Source organism: Sinohyriopsis cumingii, chromosome 15 (genome assembly GCF_028554795.1).
Source record: "Sinohyriopsis cumingii isolate HCF-2022 chromosome 15, ASM2855479v2, whole genome shotgun sequence".
NCBI lineage: Eukaryota > Metazoa > Mollusca > Bivalvia > Unionida > Unionidae > Sinohyriopsis > Sinohyriopsis cumingii.
In genome coordinates, this window is record NC_142975.1 from 50686333 (window position 1) to 50709168 (window position 22836).

Below are 22836 nucleotides of genomic sequence, written 5' to 3' on the forward strand. Positions count from 1 at the left end.
CGGGTTACGAACAACAACTTCAAAAATTTTTTGTCTCGGGTAATGAACAGTGCCTCGGGTTATGAACGAAGGCGAGAGAGAGAGAGAACGAATTAAGTTCGTAACCTGAGGTACCACTGTAATATGGAATTTAGATTTTAGTTCCAATAATCATCTACCAGGAGAACTAATGGGCTAGTCTGTTGTCTATAGACAACCCATTAGCACAAGTTTGTTATCACTACATGTACTCCTCCTAAATTATGTGGAGAATTGCCATGAAACTTAAGACAGTCATGTATCAATCCCATGGTCTATTTGGTCCTAAAAGAAAATGGTGGTGCTCAGACATACATTTCGGCCACCATAGTGGCCATCTTGAAAATTTTATTATTGCTAATTCTCCTTACTGGATGGAAATATTAGTATGGGGATTTTAACAGAAGATGTCTAACAATGTCTTAATGTTTGAAGATAAAAAGGGTGCCTATCTAATATAACAACAACATCTTGAAAATCTTGATGTCACTTCTTCTGCATGAAAAGTCATGTTGACAATTTGTTTTCATCAGAAGATTTCTTACGATGTATTATTGGTCCTAAATAAAAATGTTGCCAATCTGATATCCAGGACGGCCACAACAATGGCCATCTTCAAAATCTTGTTATGGCTACTTCTCCTGAATGGATGAACATATCAGCAGGGAGTTTGCACTAAACAATTTCATATGGTGTCTAGTTGGTCCTAAAGGAAAATGGTAACAATCTAAATTCCAATATGATGCCACAGTGGCCATCTTGAAAGTCTTGATGTCATTACACCTGCTGAATGGGAAGTCATATTGTAATGGGGTTTTTCACCAGAAGACAGTCTTCCATCATATATGGCCACTGTTACTAATAAAAAGAAAAAGATTTGCTAAGCCTTGAATAATAAATCTGCTCAATAAAATTAGACCAGCTTTGACATAAAGCAGCCTGGCATAGAAGCCTATAGTACTGAACCATGGTATAGAGGTCTATAGTAGTGTACCATGGCATATTAGGTATGTAGCATTGTATTGTAGCTTAGAGGCCTATGGTATTGTACCATGGTATAGAGGCCTATAGTATTGTACCATGGCATAGAGGACTATAGTACTGCACCATGGTATACAGGTCTAATGGTATTGTACCATGGTATAGAGACCTATATTATTGTACCATTGTATAGAGGTCAATAGTATTGTACCATGGCATAGTGGCATATAGCATTGTAATATAGCTTAGGGGCTTATGATATTGTACCATGGCATAGAAGCCTATAATACTGTACCATCATGGCATTCATGTATATACTATTGCACCATGACATAGAGGCCTATAGTATTGTACCATGATATAGAGGTCTATAATATTGTACTATGGCATATAGTAATATGGCATTGTAATATAGCTTAGAGGCTTATTATATTGTACCATGGCATATATGCATATAGTACTGTACCATGTCATTGAGGCCTATACTATTTTAACATGGCATAAAGGAATATATTATTGTACCATGGTATATAGGTCTGTATTATTGTAGTACATGGCATTGAGGCATGTAGCATTGTACCATGGCATAGAGGCCTATAGTATCATACCATGGCATAGAGGCCTATATTATTGTACCATGGTATAGAGGCTTATAGTAATGTACCATGGTATAAAAGTCTTTGGTTGTTGTTGTAGGGTTTAAGGCCATTTTTCAGCACAAGATAAACTATACATGGCATAGAGGTTTATATCATTGTGCCGTGGCATAGGGGGATGAAATATTGTACCATGGCATATAGGACTATATTATTTTACTGTAGCTTAGAGGCATGTTAAATTGTATCATGGCACAGAGGCCTGTGGTATTGTACCATGGCATAGTGGTCTTTAGCATTGTACCATGGCATAGATGTATATAGTATTGTACCATGGTATAGAGTTTTTAGTATTGTACCATGGCATTGAGGCCTATATTATTGTACCATGGTATAGAGGTCTATAGTATCATACCATGGCATAGCAGGCTGTTGTATTGTACCATGGTATAGAGGTCTGTAGTATTGTACCATGGTATAGAGGTCTATAGTATTGTACCATGGTATAGAAGTCTATAGTAATATACCAAGACGTAGAGGTCTATATTATTGTACCATGGTATAAAGGTCTATAGTATCATACCAGGGCATAGCAGGCTGTAGTATTGTACCATTGTTTAGAGGTCTATAGTATTGTACCATGGCATAGAGGTATATTGTATTGTACTGTAGCTTAGAGGCCTATATTATTGTACCATGGCATAGTGACTTATAGTACTATGGCATGGTGGCCTAAAGTATTGTAACATAGCATAGAGGCCTATAATATTGTATCATAGTATAGAGGTTTATATTGTTGTACTGTAGCTTAGAGGCCTATGGTATTGTGCCATGGCATAGAGGCCTATGGTATTGTACCATTAATTGTGGCTGAAGATACAACAAAATAGAGAAGCCTTGAAACCATAACATATGAAATCAACCACATTGGAAGAAATTTCAGCAAAATGTTGACAAGGTGATTTGGTCAACAATTCACATTTTTGAGTATTAATCAGATGTTATCCCTCTGTTTTCATGGCATTTGATACTTGGGTATTATGCAGATGTCAGTGCCCAGTTTAGATGCCATTGATACTTGGGTATTAGGCTGATGTTAATGCCCACATTAGATGCCATTTATACTTGGGTATTAGACAGATGTTAGTGTCCAGATTAAATGCCATCTATAATTGGGTGTTAGGCAGATGTCAGTGCCCAGTTTAGATGCCATTGATACATGGGTATAAGGCAGATGTTAGTGCCCATATTAAATGCCATCTATACTTGGGTATTAGGTAGGTGTTAGTGCCTGCTTTAGATGTCATCGATACTTAAGTATTATGCAGATGTCAGTGCCCACTTTAGGTGCCACTGATACTTGGGTATTAGGCAGATGTTAGTGCCCACATTAGATGCCATTGATACTTGGGTATTAGGCAGATGTTAGTGCCCACATTAGATGCCATTGATACTTGGGTATTAGGCAGATGTTTGTGCCCATATTAAATGCCATCTATACTTGGGTATTAGGTAGGTGTTAGTGCCTGCTTTAGATGTCATCGATACTTGAGTATTATGCAGATGTCAGTACCCAGTTTAGATGCCATTGATACTTGGGTATTAGGCAGATGTTAATGTCCAGATTAAATGCCATCTATACTTGGGTATTAGGCAGATGTTAGTGTCTAGTTTAGATGGCATCAATACTTGGGTATTAGGCAGATGTCAGTGCCCAGATTAGATGCCATTGATTCTTGGGTATTAGGAAGATGTTAGCCCCCAGATTTCTTGGCCATGTTTACTTGGGTATTAGGCAGATGTCGTTATCCCTCAGATTTTGGTATTAGTAAAATGCTAGCCTGTTGATTTATTGGCCATCTATACTTGTTTTTTTGGCGGATACTAGCCCCCAGATTTCATGGCTATGTACAGTACGGTATTGGGCAGATGCGATCCCACCAGATATAGACATCTTTACTTGGTATTGGTCATATGTTAGCCCCCAGATTTCTTGCCATTTGTACTTGGGTATTAGGAAGTTGTCACCCACCCATATTTCTTGGCCATCTATATTTGGGTATTTGGCAGATGTTGTTAGCCCCCAGATTTCTTGGCCATCTAGACTTGGGTTACTATTAGCCAGTTGTTAGTGCCCAGATTAGATGGCATCGATATTTGGGTATTTATGCAGATGTTATCCCTTTTGAATTCTTGGCCATTTATATTTGAGTATTAGGCAGATGTTAGCCCCCAGATTTCTTGGCCATCTGTACTTGGATATTATGCATATATTAGCACCCAGGTCTCTTGGCCATCTAGACTTGGGTATTAGGAAGATGTTACCCCCCACCTTGATTTCTTGGCCATCTGTACATTCATATGTCTGTAGGTCAGGTGTCAGCCAGGCGAGTGATCTCTGGCCCACTTGAATCTCATGTTATGGCAAAATTAGAGTTATCACTTTTGTTTTGAACTTGAAATTTCCTTTGCATCATGAATATTTCCACTCAGTGACTTGTAGGACTTGATAGATTGAAACTGAATTTGGTATGGACCTTTGTGTATTGACAAAACCTAGGACAATATTGATTTTCACTGAATTCTGTTAACAGTTGACCAGTTTATTGTCATGGTTGATATTAGAGTTTAACATTGGTTTTAGAATAATTGTATTGGCAGATACACATTTTTAATTTATCTATAAATTTGCTTTTTCTTAACACCGTTTTAATTTGTTTTCCACCATTTCAAAACACCTTGCTTTACTATGTCACATTTGCCTACTTGTTTGCTACAGTGATTATATATACCTTTTTATTTGGTTAGCATCTCCAACAGTGTTACTTGTGCATTTATGAACCTTAATATGCATTTGCATCCTGTGGAGCACTCTCCCATACTCCCACATAGGTGGATCTAAACCAGTTCTCAGGTATGACACCTTCTTTGTCCAGCTTTTCTGATGAGGGGAATTTTTTAGACATTGTTAGTTGTACATTGCCTTAAAAATATATCAGATTGATATTGTCATAAAATTTGTTAACGGTTTTCTTCGTGGTATTAATGAAGTCACATTAAACACCATGACATCATAGTTTATGATTAAATTTGGCATTTTGATAATCGGAAAGTGTCAGATTCAGTTAGTTTAGAATGATAGCAGCTCTTTTAAAAGTAATTATCGCCCTCGGGGAGCCTCAGTAAAAAAGCTAAAGAAGGAGTTGTACTCTTGCACCTCTCTAATTAAACAAATACCCTAGGGTTGAAATTCCATACATTCCACCTGTGACTTTGGTTGACAGCTAAACATGGGGGCTCAATTCGGGTCGTTACTCACTCCAAGAAGTTCACACTGTATGACCCAATCAGAAACATTGTAACAGTTATCTAGAATAAGTTGAACATATGTAATATGAAGAAGCCATCATGGGTCATTGATTATTATCTAGTCTAAGAAAAGTAGATAAATCTGTGCTACTTGATACACTGATGTTGGGGGTAAAGATTAAACAAGCAGATAGCTTTTAACATTAAACCAGCTTTAGAATCTCAGTATTCCTACCTGACATTAATATTCTGAGAGATTACTAGTTATTTAATTTTTCTAGTTACTGAGCCAAAGAACTTTAATTTACTAGGTTTTTAATGTACCCTATTGTCAGAATTAATTATCATCAACATATTCGGTAGATATAAGCTTAAAGGAGAAATTTCAGTTATTATATTGCACTTAGTGTAATCTTGAGTTCTGTCCCAAAAAAAATAACTCGGTTAACATTTAAAAAAGTATATTTTAATCTATCACTGAGAAGCAAGTAGAATCATTTTAATTTTCAGAGCTGTTTTGCTTGGGAGAACATTAAAATCAGTTCAAAATCTGTTTACTTTGTTCCACTTTGTTGTATGAGGAGTAATGTATGACAAGCTTGAACTCCAGTGGTTTTCAAACTCTTTCTTGCAACAGAGTTGAAGAAAATGGTTTATGCTCACATTCCTGCAGTAATATATTTTGACTAGATTTTTATAAAATCCTAATTTCGCAAGAAATCAAAATCCTAATATTGCAAGAAATCAAAATCCTAATATTGCAAGAAATCGGAATCAGCAAGGTCATCCAGTGCCTGACATACATTGAATACTGGGTCATGACCTGTATACTGCAACTCAGTGTACTGCTGCATGTTTTAATTATGTATAATTAAGGAGGCTGTTTATGATGATTAATGACTATGATGCATGATTTTCATTGGCGACAAATGCAATTTATCAATCAAAAACCACACAAAGCCATAAAATCTTTGAATTTCTTTGCATTTCTTACTTAGGTAGTTAGGAAGGTAGGTAGGTTACTAAGATAGGTAAAGTTCCAAAATTGTAAATATATTAATACAGTCAGAGTTGCAGTTTAATCACCAGAATAGATATAACATTGGAACCACTTTTAGGCTTGTTGTTGAAAAGTTTATTTTCTCCCTAAATTTCTTACTTACTAAGTAGTCTAATATAATACAAGACTGTCAATGGGAGTCAAAGGGTATACCATCTGAGACCATCTAATATAATACAATTTTTGAATGGGAGTCAGAGTATACCATCTGAGACTGCCTAATATAATACAAAGCTGTCAATGGGAGTCAAGAAGTGTACCATCTAGACCACCTAATGTAATACAAGGCCATCCATAGCAGTCAAAGAGTTTACCATCTGAGACCACCTAATATAATACAAGGCCATCCATAGGAGTCAAAGAATATATCATCTGAGATCACCTAATTTAATACATGGCTGTTCATAGGAGTCAAAGTGGTATACTATCAGAGACCAGAGATAATAAAGAATCTGTTGCTTCAGATTTTATCAAATGTGGATTCCATGGATATTTAAGGCAATACCTTGGCCCAAGGTTAAATAAATATATGTTAGCTCAGGCTCAGCCCACCGTTCTAATATTGTATCAGAAGCAAACCAGACTGTCAAAGGAAGAAAAATATCATATTTGTTACCATAGCAATATGACCTGTAGATTGATGCATATTCATATAGATACATGGGCTATTCCATGTGCTGGAGAAACCAGAAAAGAGAAATGGATGCTCATCATTTTTTTTTTAAGTATAGCTTTGAAACAATTTTTCTCTTGGTTTTGGGGAAGTATTAGTAGAATTCATCTGCAAAGTTCCTGTTCTCAAATTTTGACCCTCTACTGGATTTCCTAATTCCACACCAATGCATGTGCAAAGTTCCTGCCACATCAGTACAAATGGTAGATTATTTTTTCTCTAATTGTTTAGTGGAAATAGCAGTTGGTAAGAAGGCTCCATATCTTTGGTAGCGATACATTTTGTTTCCAAGAAAAAAATCCTTCATTAGAAAGTAATTTATGACATAGTATTTCTCATAAACTTGAATTTGTTACTTAAGTAACATTGAAACCAGCTTTTCCCAGAAAGAAGTTGCCAGAAATATTGCAGATGTTAATGATGTTTTAAGCATGAAAGGTATAATGTCATCAAGTGTGTATGATGATGTCATTAAGTGCATAGGATGATGTTATCATGTGCATATTATGATGTCATCAGGTGTGTATGATGATGTCATCATGGACATAGATTTGTTTTAGATGACATATATTGGTAAACTTTGTCATTCACACTTCAAATTGAGAGAAATTTATATTACAGTTTTTTTTCTTCTCATCTTTTGGTCTGAGGTGATCCAACATGTAGGTCAAGGTCAATGATGAAGTCTAGGCAGTGTATAAAAATGGAGCAATAAAATCTGTGTCAAGTATATTTATTATAGGATAAGATTTTGGTTTGTCACTACATTAGATACAAATATTTAGATTCATAAATCAGAGGCCAGTATTAACCCTTGTTGTATTCAGAGTGTTTGATATCATTAGGTCCAATAGACGATAAACCTATATATTAAAAAACTGACATATCCATTTTACTTCAAAGGCTGATTGTATAATTGGTCGACAAGCCAGTTTAGTTGAGGTAGAGTTGGGGAAGAATCACAAAGGAAGATATACCAGCACTGATATTAGGCAACAGTTGAACAGTATTAATCCATGCAGGAAAGATGTTATCTTCTGATTTAGTGGTATTTTGTTTGGAAAACCTTCCCTCAGTTACATGTACATGTAAAATATTTGGCTTTGACGTAGGATATGCATGATTTCAGGAGCTTCCAGCAAGCAGAGGGTTAATTAGCCAGTGGGGTGAACATTTTTCTTCTGAGTGGGTCTGTATTTTAGAGGGTAGTTAACATTTTTCTTCTCAGTGGGTCTGTATTTTCGAGGGTAGTTAACATTCTTTTCACTGATTAACATTTTGTTTGGAAAAAGCTACTGGTTAGACAGATAGCAATTTTTTTTCTTTCTCTTTTCCATGCATTTAATGGAGCATTCTAACACTTGTGTATATATATATATATATATATATATATATATATATATATATATATATATATATATATATATATATATATATATATATATATAGTTTTCATGATTCCCAGAGTGAGTATTAAATTAATTTTTCATTACAGATTTGCTTTATAGATCAGATACAGGCTGCAAGATGTATACAAAACAAGAACTGCCCCCCCCTCCCCAGCAACAAAACAACAAATTCTGTTGGAATAAATTGAGTGGCTGGAAATATGGAAAAACTGGGCAGACTATTCAACATTAATGGCCTATTTCCAAGTTTTTTAGTTACATCTGTGGAATTTTTAAATTAGAGCTTTACAGTGTGTAATCGCTTAAAAGACGAGTCCAACTGCAAACTGCATAGACCCAGATCTGCAGTCACATGATGCACCTGCAGATCTGTGTCTGTGAAATTTGTTAGGAGTAATCAGTAGAACAAACGACATCGACCCTTATCTGCAGATGCATTATGCAAAGGCAGATTAGGCTCTTTGAGTTTTGTTGCAATTGGATTTGACTTATAAGTGAGTATAGATGGTAGGTATTACAATCTGTTGTTTGTTTTCATTTTAAAATTTCTTATTAATTCTTTTGTTGAATGTTAAAGAGTTTGGGCAGTACATTGCTTGTAAAATGCCTTTGAAGAGTGAAATGGATGTTCTTTGTGATTTCAGTTAGATAATACTGTTTACACTCTATACTTGCTTATAAGTCAAGTCCAACTACAAACTGCATACTCTGATTTACTCTCACATACAATCTAGATCTATGCAGTTTGTAATCACTTGAACAGACTGCATAGACCCTGACCTGCTGGCACATTTTGTTGTCTTTGTTGTTTACTATTGGACCCAAGTTATAAGCTTTTTAAATATGGCATGTTTCCCTGTGGTGATCCCATGTATTGGGAAAAAAATTTAGAGTTGAACTTTCCACTTGAGATATGTGTGGAATGTGCACACCTGTTGAAATGTGTAAATGGGATAGTGTATCTAATGTTACACATCTTTGTTTCAGGAGCCCAGTCTGACCTAGAATCTGAACATCAAGGAAGCTGATTGATCCACTTCACCTTTAACTTATTTGATCTTTGACCTTTAGTTACTGTTTTGCTGTCAGTCAAAACTTTCCTGGATAAAAGAGCAAGAGAAAGAATAATGATGGCCAAAATCAAAGGTAGATATAAATACCTATAGTCTACTGTCATTTCAAACAATTTGTCTGAAAGAGTTGGATACAGCTCTCTTTACATGGACATTTTTTACAAAGGAATACTTGGGGTTCCAGCAGAAAATTGATGGCAACAGACATCTTCCATGGTAAATTTAATCTTTATGATAGAATAATACTCAGCTTCCAAAACTCCATCAGCAGTTTACTTGTGAAAATCATGCACATTTTCTGTATGTATTGTTCTTTACAGTGACATTGCTATTTCTTACTTTTACCAGGAATACTGTATTTCAGATGATAATATAACTTTTCTGAAAAAAATTAGCTTTTAATGTATGAGGTTTTAAAAAATAATTTCGATAATATTAGAAAAAAATTAATTTTGGGTGAAATTTTAGCAAAATTGAATGAAGGAGAAAGATTGACTAAATCATCAAGGGAGGTGAGTGGTATTCTATTTCTCTACATCCACATGTATAAGAACCAGGTTAAATTTTGTCATAGAAACATATCATTGTAAAGATTGTACATTTAATTTCTCGAGTTATCCTCATTAAATTAGCTTGTGCAGTGTAAGAAGGAGAACAACGAGTCAGAAGGAGAATGTATCCAAATATCCCATTGGTTTGGGATGTAATACAAATTGATATGCCCTCCAGAATGTCTTAAAACTAAAGGATGCAGGAGTCATATTGGGTTAGAAGTTACCATCAGAGAATGGCATCCAGAAGGGTGTGGATTTGAATCCTACCATCAGGTCATCGTGGGTCAGTTACAATGTTGTATCTTTGGCCAGGGTACTTTTCATTGCCACATCACTATACAACCTATTCATTTTACAGTGCTTCAAGTAACTTTCATATCTGAGTAACCATTTGGCAACCGCCTTTAAAAATTTTAGTGGCTATTTCAATTCTTAGGCTACAATGCCGCAAGAATTTGTGGTTAAATTAAAACCGGGATGGGGGGATCAGGCATTTTGTAGACACTTGCTGTATTTTCAGACAGTATATATTTTCAGATGCCATCATTTTTGGGTTAAAATAATTGTTCTTGTCTTTGCTATTTTGAGAGATTGTTATGAGTGAATTTGTTATATCCCTTAAGTTCTGTGACACTGCTGTTGTTCTCCAATGATAAGACAATGATGACAGACTAATAGCATTTTGAAAAGTGGAGGTAACTTGATTATCGTCAGAAATATCCTCAGCATAAAGATAGTCACATTGTCAAACACTAGGAAAACCTTTCCACATTGTGCATTAATCAGCTGGTGGGAATTAATAAATATTATTTATTTAAACTATAGTACTTGCCTATAGGGAAAAAAAAAATTCAATTGTGAAAGCATTAGAATATTTTACCAATAAATCTTCAGTTATTGACCAGATACATCCACTAAAACATGTCGTTTGATAAGAAATAGACCTTTGGATTTTGAGGTTCAAAGGTCAATTTCCAGGGTCACAGTGATAGAAAGATGATAAATGGTTTCCATACCATAACATGAATTTCACATGACAAACTTGGACAGAATATCGTGGATGGCTTGCATTAGGGTAAGAGAAAGCCAATTGATATTTTTGTTCAGAAGTCACTGACAGAAAGGAGTCAAAAGGTTTATGCACAAAAATTTCAGTACCTTCATCAAAGTTTGTGAATAACTTACAAATTGTGTGAGAAAGCAGCTTTTGAATTTGGGGTCCAGAGGTCAAGGTCACTGTGACTGAGTGTAAAAACAATGGGATTTGCATTATAACCTTTATTCTTGACATGTAACCTTGACCAAAGTTTGTGGAGGGCTTGCTTTTAAGGTATGGAAGAGATCTCTTAATATTGGGATGAAACAGTCAGTGGTTAGGGCCATGGTGGCTCCAACAAAAAAATGTTCTCTAGAATAACTTTTATTCTAGAGTAAAATTTTTGACCAAGTTTTGTGAATAGCTTGCTCTTAAGGTAATAAAGAAACCTATGGATTCTGGGGTCTAAAGGTCAGAGGTCACTGTCATATTAAGACTAAAACAAAATATAAGTTTCTGCACATTTAGTTTACAGGTGGTTCAAGGCCACATATCTTGATCAAAGGTTGAGGTCTCCGAGTCCCATTGGACAGTATGCTTCAGAGTCAACCACACCCTACTTAAGCCTACACAGAGGACTGTTAAACATGGGGCAGGCATAGAAAAAAAGATAATGTGCCATACACAGTACTCTTGGATACAACTTTGCTGGAATTTAAAAGAAAGCAACCATGATGAAGTTTTGTGTAGAAACGTAGAAACATGTTATTTCAACTCTTATCTGTTGAAATTATCATGTATTTTTATATTGAATAAGAAATAAGACATTAAAATAATTAAGGAATAATTATGTTTAATCTAGGGTGCCTTAAAAGCTCCTATTCTTGGAAATTCAAACCTTGAGTTCATTCCAGGGCATCCAAAATTATCATTTTCTTGGAAAGCTGGAGAAAACAATGATGGCATGACAAAAGTAAAGAGGACATGTCAGTTACAGACATTAATAAAAAATATGGAAATAGATCACATCTAAAAAAATTGATATGAGATGTAGACCAAATAATATAATTTATGACAAGTTTATATCATTTATGACAAGTTTATATCATGACAAGTTTATATCATTTATGACAAGTTTATATCATTTATGTTCATATCATTTATGACAAGTTTATATCATGAGAAGTTTATATCATTAATGACAAGTTTATATCATTTATGATAAGTTTATATCAGAAACCTTTAAAACATGTTGAGTGGTTTTGAACATAATTACTATATTGATTACATTACTCGAGTGGCTTTGAAGTTAGTGACTGTATTACAGGACAAACTGTTTCTTCTGAGACTGAGACATTAATGCCTGTATTTTATTTGGTTTTTTTTACTGCAAACATTCTAACAGAAACCCTTTAATTTTACACTTACCAAATAATTTGTTTTTAGCTCTAATGGCCATAAGCCAGAAGACCTTATGGGCTGATCTTTTGTCCATCTGTCCATTGTCACTACTCCTCTAAATGACATGGATGTTTGCTATAAAATTTAACAAACACATTCATCCCAGGGTCTAGTCGGTACTAAATGAAAATGGTGCTGCTCTGTTATCCTATATGGCCAACACAGTGGCTGTATTGAAAATCATGTCTTTGCTACTCCATCAGAATGGATGGTCATATAGACATCTGAATGGATGGTCATATAGACATGTGAATGAATGGTCATATAGGCATATGGATGAATGATCATATAGGCATCTGAATGGAAGGTCATATAGACTTGTGAATGAATGATCATATAGACATCTGAATGGATGGTCATATAGACATCTGAATGGAAGGTCATATAGACTTGTGAATGAATGATCATATAGACATCTGAATGGAAGGTCATATAGACTTGTGAATGAATGGTCATATAGACATCTGAATGGAAGGTCATATAGACATGTGAATGAATGGTCATAGACATGTGAATGGATGGTCATATAGACATCTGAATGGAAGGTCATATAGACATGTGAATGAATGGTCATAGACGTGTGAATGGATGGTCATATAGACATGTGAATGAATGGTCATATAGACATGTGAATGAATGGTCATATAGACATGTGAATGGATGGTCATATAGACATGTGAATTTTCTAAAGACATTTTAGGGTGTCTAGCTGGACCTAAATTAAAATGGTTTTAATTTGATGTTCAATATGGCTGCCAGAATAGCCATCTTGAAAACCTTGTTATTGGTTCTCATCCAAAATGGATGGTCATTTCAACATTTTGATTAAATGACTTCTTAGGATGTATTTAAAGTTGGTCCAGAATGAAAATGTTGTCAATCCAATGATCAGTATGGTCACAACCATATATATCCAGAAACTATAATTACCACTACTTGTCATGAATGAATGGTCATATTAACATGTGGATTTTTTTAAGTAAATGACTTCTTATGACTACTTGGTCCTAATCGTGCTATTGAGGCATTGAATGTGTGACATTGGTCATCTTGAAAATTTTCTTAATCACCTATTTCTCTTGAAATAATAATGATAATCACCATAAGTGTTTCACTGAAAAGCAGCTTGTGATGTCTAGTTGGTCATAACAGCTTGTGATATCTAGTTTGTCATAACAGCTTGTGATATCTAGTTGGTCATAACAGCTTGTGATATCTAGTTGGTTATAACAGCTTGTGATATCTAGTTGGTAATAACAGCATGTGATATCAAGTTGGTCATAACAGCATGTGATATCAAGTTGGTCATAACAGCTTGTGATATCTAGTTGGTCATAACAGCTTGTGATATCTAGTTGGTCATAACAGCTTGTGATATCAAGTTGGTCATAACAGCTTGTGATATCTAGTTGGTCATAACAGCTTGTGATATCTAGTTGGTCATAACAGCTTGTGATATCTAGTTGGTCATAAATGAAAATGCTGCTGATCTGACTTTTAATGTAATCACAAAAATAATCATCTTGAAAGTCTTGTTATCACTATATTTCCAAGATGGCTGGTCACATGAATATTGTGCTTTTATATAAAACAATTAAAAATTCTCTTCATATGTAATTGGTACTAAATGGAAATGGTGCCAGTCTGATATTGAACATGGCCACCTTGGCACAAATCTTAAAAATATTATTATCACTGTTTCTGCAAGACAAGAAAGTCGTATCAGCATGGGAATTTTGACCAGAATACTTTGTATGATGCCTTGTTGGTCATAAATTAAAATGGTGCCAAATTTACATCCAGTATGTCCACCACAGCAGAATGACGAATGTCAAAAATTGTTTCAACACTCCACAGTTAAAAATAGGAATGGCCCTGAATTCGTGGAAATTTTATTCAGCCAGTAGAGCATCAGTCCCTTTGTAGGACTCTTGTTATTGAATTAATTGCCACTAGGAATTCTGATTGCCATAATTGCCATAGGTCATAAAAAGTATTTAATTGTGAAATCATTATGATGCTATTAACAGATTATGCATTTCAAAATAACAATTTCAACATTTAAGTGTTGCTGTTTTACATGTATTATTTGAAACTTTTGACTAAAGAAATATATTGCCTTCACTTGTAAAATTCTTCAGTACTCCTATTTTGAATGCTTATCTTTGAACCAAGTTTTACATTGATTGTTATGCATTCATTCTGATTAATTAACTGAATTACTGAAGGAATGTTCAACGAATTCAATAATTTAATAATAGCACAGGCAGTGGAGTGTTAATTTAATTCTATAGCTACTGGTGTAATCAGCATTCAGTTCAATAGATGTGAGTGTTGACATAATAAGCAATATGCATTTCACCATCCTTGAACCAAGTGCTGTTTTACACATTTAAAAGTAATTAACTTTTAAGATTGCTTTAAATTATTAAACTTTTGGACAAGAAACCTTGTGATTCATACAATTCGAACAGGCAAATAAAACTTCAGTTCTTTTGTAAGCGAACTTAAAAATTTCTTTTATATTTACTCCTATTCTCTGATAACAGGACCTAAGAAAGAATTGCCATATATATATATATATATATATATATATATATATATATATATATATATATACTTAGAATGAGGATAAAGGTGATGCTTTGGAATAAATAGTTGGGAACAGCTTGATTGATTAAGGTTAGCATACAGAACTGCTTGTACAAATTAAATGAATCTGGTGAATTGTAATTTTGAGCAAATTGAGTGATAACTTTAGATTTGATCAAGTAAGTAATGTTTAGGAAGTAATAGGAGGATAATGGTCAACTTGAAGACACAGTTTGCAGGTCAGTTTGAGAGATAGTTTGAAGGTCACTTTGAAAGACACAGCTGTTGGTCAGTTTGAGAGATAGTTTGTATATCACTTAGACAGTTTTGTAGGTCACTTTGAGGGATGTAGTTTGGTGGTCAGTTTGAGACACAGTTTGTAGGTCAGTTTGAGACACAGTTTGTTGGTCACTTTGAGAGACACATTTTGTAGGTCAATCTGAGAGACACAGTTTGTAGGTCAATCTGAGAGACAAAGTTTGTAGGTCAGTTTGAGACAGTTTGTAGGTCACTTTGAGAGACACATTTTGTAGGTCAATCTGAGAGACACAGGTTGTAGGTCAATTTGAGAGACATTCTGTAGGTTCAGATAATATCTTATATACTCACTTGTAAGTCAAGTCCAACTGCAAGCTGTACATACCCACATATGTTGTCACATAGTGCTTCAGCAGATCTGATGAGTCTGTTCAGTTTGTTGGGAGCAATCAGTACAAAAACAGCATGAATCCTAAAATGCCAGCACATTATGTGATGACAGATCATGGTCCCTGTTGTTTAGTTTTACTAAAACCAATAAGCAAGTATATATGGTAAATTTTTAAATCTAGATTTACTTTATTTTCACTTTATCTGTGAATAACTGAGTAATTTTTCACAGGATCACCAGAAATTTAATACATTTGGCAATATAAGAGACTGGAGTAATCTGTGCTTGAAAAGTGGTTGTTATGCATCTTAATGAGGAATCAATGTTAATTACTTCCCTTGATACCACAAGGTGGCAGCATAGGCCACCCCATTCCTAAGATTTTTTTTCACTATAGCATCTACATCCATGACTGTACTGTATATATTGGAAAATTGCAACTTAAAATGCCATCAATCTTCAGTTTGCTTTCATAGGAGGATCTGAAGTCAAGTATAAGAAAGAAATGAAAACATTTCAGGAAAGAAGAAAGATGCAATAGATAGGTTTGTTAAATCATTTATAATGATATTAAATACAAAACTCCTTTGAAATTCAGTAGGAAACATAATGTTGCAAATATAATTTCAGCAAATATATCAACCTACCACAGTTTTTTTTGTAATTTTTTAAATTATTTGTTGTCTTTAAGAACATTTTCTTCAAGTACAAATTAATCCTTATGCAGAAGACTCCACAAAGAATTGATTACTCATATTTGAAATCTGTGTTATGGAGATATTTTTATCGTAATTCAAGGATTAGTTGTTTTATGTGCAAGTTATTGTTTGTTTCTAGCTAGAAGTATGATAGGGACAGGGATCTTAAAGGCAATTCACAAGTATAAAAAAATTAAAGAACAGTACAGTTTTACATGATTCTTTATTTTAAAGCATAAGTATGCTAAAGATTAGGACCAATACATATTTTTACAAGAAAAAGATAAAATCTTGTAAGTCCTTATTAAAAAAATTTTTAGAAAAGGGAGATTTTTGAGCCCTCAGTTTTCTCTACTGTGTCCTTGAAAAATAAGTTTCTTTGCAAAATTATTGCTTCATGATGCTGGATACTGCCTGTGCTGGAACAAAAACAGTCCTAATTTGCTTCTTGAGTATTTGACTTCAGTGATATGCCTTGCTCATCATGGGAAACATGTTTGACTTGAGTGGTATGTCTTGCTTTTCATGGTAAACACATTTGACTTGAGTGGTATGTCTTGGTCATCATGGAAAACATGTTTGACTTGAGTGGTATGTCTTGCTCATCATGGGAAACACATTTGACTTGAGTGATATGTCTTGCTTATCATGGAAAACACATTTGACATGAGTGATATGTTTTGTTCATCTTGGTAAACACATTTGAGTAGTATGTCTTGCTCTCATGGGAAACACATTTGACTTGAGTGATATGTCTTGCTCATCATGGGAAACACATCTGACTTGAGTGATAGTCTTGCTCATCAAAACATTTGACTTGAGTGATATGTCTTGCTCATTATGGGAAACACATTTGACTTGAGTGATAGTCTTGCTCATCAAAACATTTGACTTGAGTGATATGTCTTGCTTATCATGGGAAACACATTTGAATTGAGTGGTATGTCTTGTCTATCAGGCCAAAAATATATTTCTGGTTGGTTAACCATCCCAATTTCTCATTGCCAACCTTAGCACTTTTTAACACCATGTACAAAACAAATCTTCAGGCCTACCCTTATTTTAAAATCATTCCAATAGGAAACACACATTTTGTGCTTTGGCCTCATGGAATAGATGTATACTAGAGTGGTATGTCTTGTCCGTCAGTGATACAAATATACTGACCTGAGTGGCATGTCAGTAGCTCCATGAGATATACCTATACTGACCTGAGTGGAGTGTCAGTAGCATCATGGGATATACCTATACTGACCTGAGTGGCATGTCAGTAGCTCCATGGGATATACCTATACTGACCTGAGTGGTGTCAGTAGCATCATGGGATATACCTATACTGACCTGAGTGGCATGTCAGTAGCTCCATGGGATATACCTATACTGACCTGAGTGGAGTGTCAGTAGCATCATGGGATATACCTATACTGACCTGAGTGGAGTGTCAGTAGCATCATGGGATATACCTATACTGACCTGAGTGGCGTGTTAGTAGCTCCATGGGATATACCTATACTGACCTGAGTGGCATGTCAGTAGCATCATGGGATGGATACCCATATATAGACTTGAATGACGTGTGTATAGCTTCATGGGAAATTTGAGTGACATGTCAGTTGCATCATGGGATGCACCTGTACAGACATGAGTGGCATGTCAGTTGCATCATGGGATTCACCTATACTGACTTGAGTGGCATGTCAGTTGCATCATGGGATTCACCTATACTGACGAGTGGCATATCAGTAGCTTCATGGGATTCATCTATGCTGACTTGAGTGGCATGTCAGTAGCGTCATGGGATTCACCTGTACTGACATGAGTGGCATGTCAGTAGCATCATGGGATTCACCTATACTGAACTGAGTGGCATGTCAGTAGCATGATGGAATACACAAATATTTTAAACTTGAAAAGCATTAGTCTTTAGCATTTTTAGTAGTGTTTTGCAACTGAAGAACAGAATCAATACAAAGTACTTTAGGTATAAAAAAGTTGGATTTATAAAATATAAAGGGCAAAAAATTATACATATGGATAAGTGAAATTCATTAGAAGTAGAATTCAGATTTTTTAAAGACTTAAATGCAATATGGAGAGAGAGGAAAGAGATAGGAGGCATTTAATATGCATATTTTCCAGAGAATAATGAGGCAGGTTTACACAATATTGATTTAAAGAGAATGTCTGTCTAAAAGAATGAGAGTCAGAGATTCACTGATTGCTGATTGGCACCTAGCACTGGCTGGGTTTCTCAATGGTGCCCCACTGACATTGTGAGTGATAGAAATAGTGACCTATCTTTTAAAGATATCACTACAACAGTTGAGCTAATTAGATGCTATTTCATCCAGCTATAGTGCATAAAATATATTTTATATATTCTCTCGTATTTCTAATGGAGACTTACTGACCAGTGGAGACCAGTACTAGTTTTCAGTAACACTGAAGCATGACCATATCCTAAACAATAAATATATATTGAATTCAGCATGATAGATTTTACATTGGCTGACAGATCTGTCAGGTGTGATTTTGTCTGTTCTGAAAAGGTCACTTTTACTGAAAGTGTGGGTAATTTAATTAAAATGCAGTTTGTGCCTGAAAATGATGCATAACCTAGTTACTTTTTGTGTGTTGTCAGAGTTAGCATAAAAGTTGGATTGTTGTCATTTAGGTCGAACTGAAAAAATGATCTTGGCATCATCAGAAGTATGGAATGATACATGTTAATGAAATATTCAAGGAAATTAAAAAGTGGGGTAATACCTAGCATAATGTTGCAGTATTCTGATTGAAGTTTCCACAATGCATTAAGTAAACAGGTGACATGCCGATATATAGCAATGTAGTGACCAACCACTAGGTGACATGCAGATATATGGCAGTGTAGTGACCAACCACTAGGTGACATGCAGATATATAGCAGTGTAGTGACCAACCACTAGGTGACATGCAGATATATAGCAGTGTAGTGACCAACCACTAGGTGACATGCAGATATATGGCAGTGTAGTGACCAACCACTAGGTGACATGCAGATATATGGCAGTGTAGTGACCAACCACTAGGTGACATGCAGATATATAGCAGTGTAGTGACCAACCACTAGGTGACATGCAGATATATGGCAGTGTAGTGACCAACCACTAGGTGACATGCAGATATATATATAGCAGTGCAGTGACCAGTCGCATAATCATCATCATCATTTAAATTTATTATAGACCTTTTTGCCCATACGGGCATGTACGTATGATTAATGTCCATAAGCGGACTGTTTAATTGATCGGGGGAGAGGGGGGAATTAGAGCCTCATCCCCAGGCATTACTGTGCATAAAAGGCACTATTTAATTGAGCCATCAGGTCTTTGGTCAATTTTGGCTGGCTTCATAGACCCTAGCGACCTGAATGTAAGGCTATACTCGAGTGGGGATAGACCCAGCACACACTTGAATTAAAGGTAGCAAGGTAGCCAGTCACAAGGTGACATGCAGATATATAGTAGTGTAGTGACCAATCAAAATTAGGGTTGAGCTGAGCCATGAATTAGAGAAATTTAGAGGAAAATTGGCAATTACCATCTACCATATATACTCACTTATAAGACAAATCCAACTGCAAAAAGCATAGACCTTGATCTGCTGTAGCATAATGTGTTAGTAGATCAGGATCTATGTCATTTTTACTATTGATTAATCCTAACAAGACCTGTCTGTTGTCTGTAATATTGATTAATCCTAACAAGACCTGCCTGTTCATTAAGTGATAACAGATCTGTGCAAGTGCATTTTGCAGTAGAACCTGACTTTTCAAGGAGTATAAATGGCAATTTACATCTGGAAAGTTTTAAACATGAAGAACACTGTTATTTTGTGGAATCAGAGAGCTATAAGGAATAGGGCTACATGTATAGGATATGTATGATTCAAACACTGGACTGGTGCAGATTTGTATTCAGCTTCAAGCACTAGATTTGATTATCAGACTTGTAATCATTGGGCTCCATGTGGATTACAGATTGTTCTTGACCTTGGTCTGAATTATCTGGACAAGAAACAGTCCAAACAAATTTTATATATTCTACAAGTCTGGACAAGAAACAGTCCAAAATTTTTTTATATATTCTGCCAGTCTGGACAAGAAACAGTCCAAACAAATTTTATATATTCGACCAGTCTGGACATGAAACAGTGCAAACAAATTTTATATATTCTACCAGTCTGGACAGGAAACAGTCCAAACAAATTTTATATATTCTACCAGTCTAGACAGGAAACAGTCCAAACAAATTTTATATATTCTACCAGTCTAGACAGGAAGCAGCCCAAACAAATTTTACTATATGTTCTCTACATTTGTTTCTCAGTACTGACCTTTCCACTGTGTGACAACCAATGCAAATCATATGTTAATCTAAAATACCTTCAAAGATGACTTAACGGTGAAGTTCTTATCAAAGGTTGACCGGCTCTTTTTTGAGATGCTGGACTGTCAACATAGCATCATGTAAACAGAACACAGATTTCACTTCCGGATCATCGCCAAGGCCTTATTACTCACCGTGCACTGTTGCCGAAATACACACAGACAAGAACACCCTGATCTCATATTATCAAGAATAAACAATTACCTTTAAATCCCTACCAAAAATGCATAAATAAAACTCTTCTATCACCACCAAAATGAGAGGAAAAAATGTTCTAAAAAGAGACTAGAACTACATTCGTGGGTACTGAACTGGAAGTACTAATTGTGACCCAATTCCATATATTTTACCAGTCAGGACAGGAACCAGCCCAAAGAAATGTTATATATTCTACCAGTCTGGACAGGAAGCAGCCCGATTTTTTTATATATATTCTATCAGTCTGGACAGGAAGCAGCCCCAAGAAATGTTATATATTCTACCAGTCTGGACAGGAAGCAGACCAAACAAATTTTATATATTCTACCAGTCTGGACAGGAAGCAGCCCAAACAAATTTTATATATTCTACCAGTCTGGACAATCACTATAGTAGACCTTGAGACTCCATTACTTTAATTTAAACTTTAATAAAGATTATAATTGGAAACAGGAGAAATCTTTTCGTTTATAGTTAGGTAATTACCATTTCTAGTTTTTATTTGGCAGAGCACGTTAGGGTCTACATTTTTTGCTGTTTAATACAGACATATGTGGTAGTCTGTACGAAATTTTTTGGGGAAAAATATGGTACAAAATTAGTGTAGCACATACCTTATATATTCACATATAAATTGAGTCCATTACTACACACAATACAACCCTGATCTGCCATCACATAATGCACAGGGAAATCAGTATATTTTATTTGTTGCATAAGCACAGGGAAATTAGTACTTTTGTTAGTTTGGTGCATAATGCAGTAGATACGGATCTCATCTGCTATCTTATAAAGGTGAATGTATTTTTTTTTAAAAAATTGCATGAAAATGAAGTCTTTTAAATACTTTGAGTTTTTAAACCAGCCTTGTGTATTGCAATTTAAACACTATTATATCCATGTCCTCTTACAATGAATTACTTGTCTAATTTTAATTCTATCTCATCTTAGTCCAGGTGATCTGTATGTTTATTGTGGTGGTGGTGGTGGTGGGGGAATAAGTCAGTCTTGCAGGAATGAGCTGATTCATATCATTCACCTGGTTCCAGATATGCCCCTCCCCTTGAAAAAAAATTGGGTTGCATCTTTGGTATTCACAGTTTCGCAAAAATAAACTCATCCAGCATCCCAGCATGCATTTGTATGAAGCTAGCCCTGATCACCAAGAGGCCTTTGGGGTTCCAAATTCATGGCATGAGATTAGCATTAGCAAAAGCATTGACTTCAAGTCAAACTAGATATGATCATGTTTGTATGGTGGTAAATTGGAAGGTTGGTTGAAAATCATATTTATGTATAATGTTTCAATATTGGGATTTTATTTGGTCAGATGCAGTTTGGGTTATAAGCCTTAGGTAATCTTCAAGAAAACAATAATTATGATGTGTGTATGCTTGTGTGTGTGTGTATGTGTGTGTATGTGTGTGTGTGTGAACATATGTATATGTATGTATGTATGTATGTATGTATGTATATATGTATGTATGCATGTATGTATGTATAAGGAAAAATATGCTGATAAAATTCCCATAAAAATACATATAAACAATTACAGATAAAGGTAAAATTGGTAAAATAGTTAAATACAAGGTCAGATGTTTTCTACATAAATCACTACAATTTGCAAAGTTCAAGAATTCACTTGGAACATTATCACAGGCAGCATGTCAGACATGTAGGTTTCTTCGTTGTTCTAATCCCCAAGCATGCGTGGGTTTTGTAATGTTAACCTTTGTTCCTGTTCAGAATTATTAATGTAATACAAAATTGTTTTGTTCTTTGATAAAATTTCCTCAAAAGAGGGGAGCTGTGTTAGCTTAGTTGGTTTAGGGTGAGGGATGTAATCCAATAGTTGAGGTTTTGATATATGCCCTGGTCAGTTGCCTCTGTGTGTCCTTGAATGACAGGAAATTAGATTCTATTTCCTGTGTCCCAAAAAGCCAATACAGTTTTCACGAAGTGGCTAAAACCAGGGAACAGAAAATAAGCATCCTTAATAAAACTATTTCGTTAATGTGTGCAGGCCTTTCTAAAATAATTACCTTTTTTACTTGCATGGGCTTGATTCAAATACCTACAAATAAACACATATTATACACCTA

General features: G+C 35.1%; 1 protein-coding gene across 2 annotated transcripts in view; it reads left to right on the forward strand.

Moving 5' to 3' along the window:
- Positions 1–22836, forward strand: part of LOC149781783 (uncharacterized) — a 143611-nt gene that overhangs the window by 70506 nt on the left and 50269 nt on the right. For both annotated transcript variants that reach the window (XR_016414784.1, XM_089935943.1), the window contains exon 3: positions 9034–9192. The gene's annotated coding sequence lies outside the window, so the exon portion shown is untranslated. The remainder of the gene's footprint in view (positions 1–9033; positions 9193–22836) is intronic.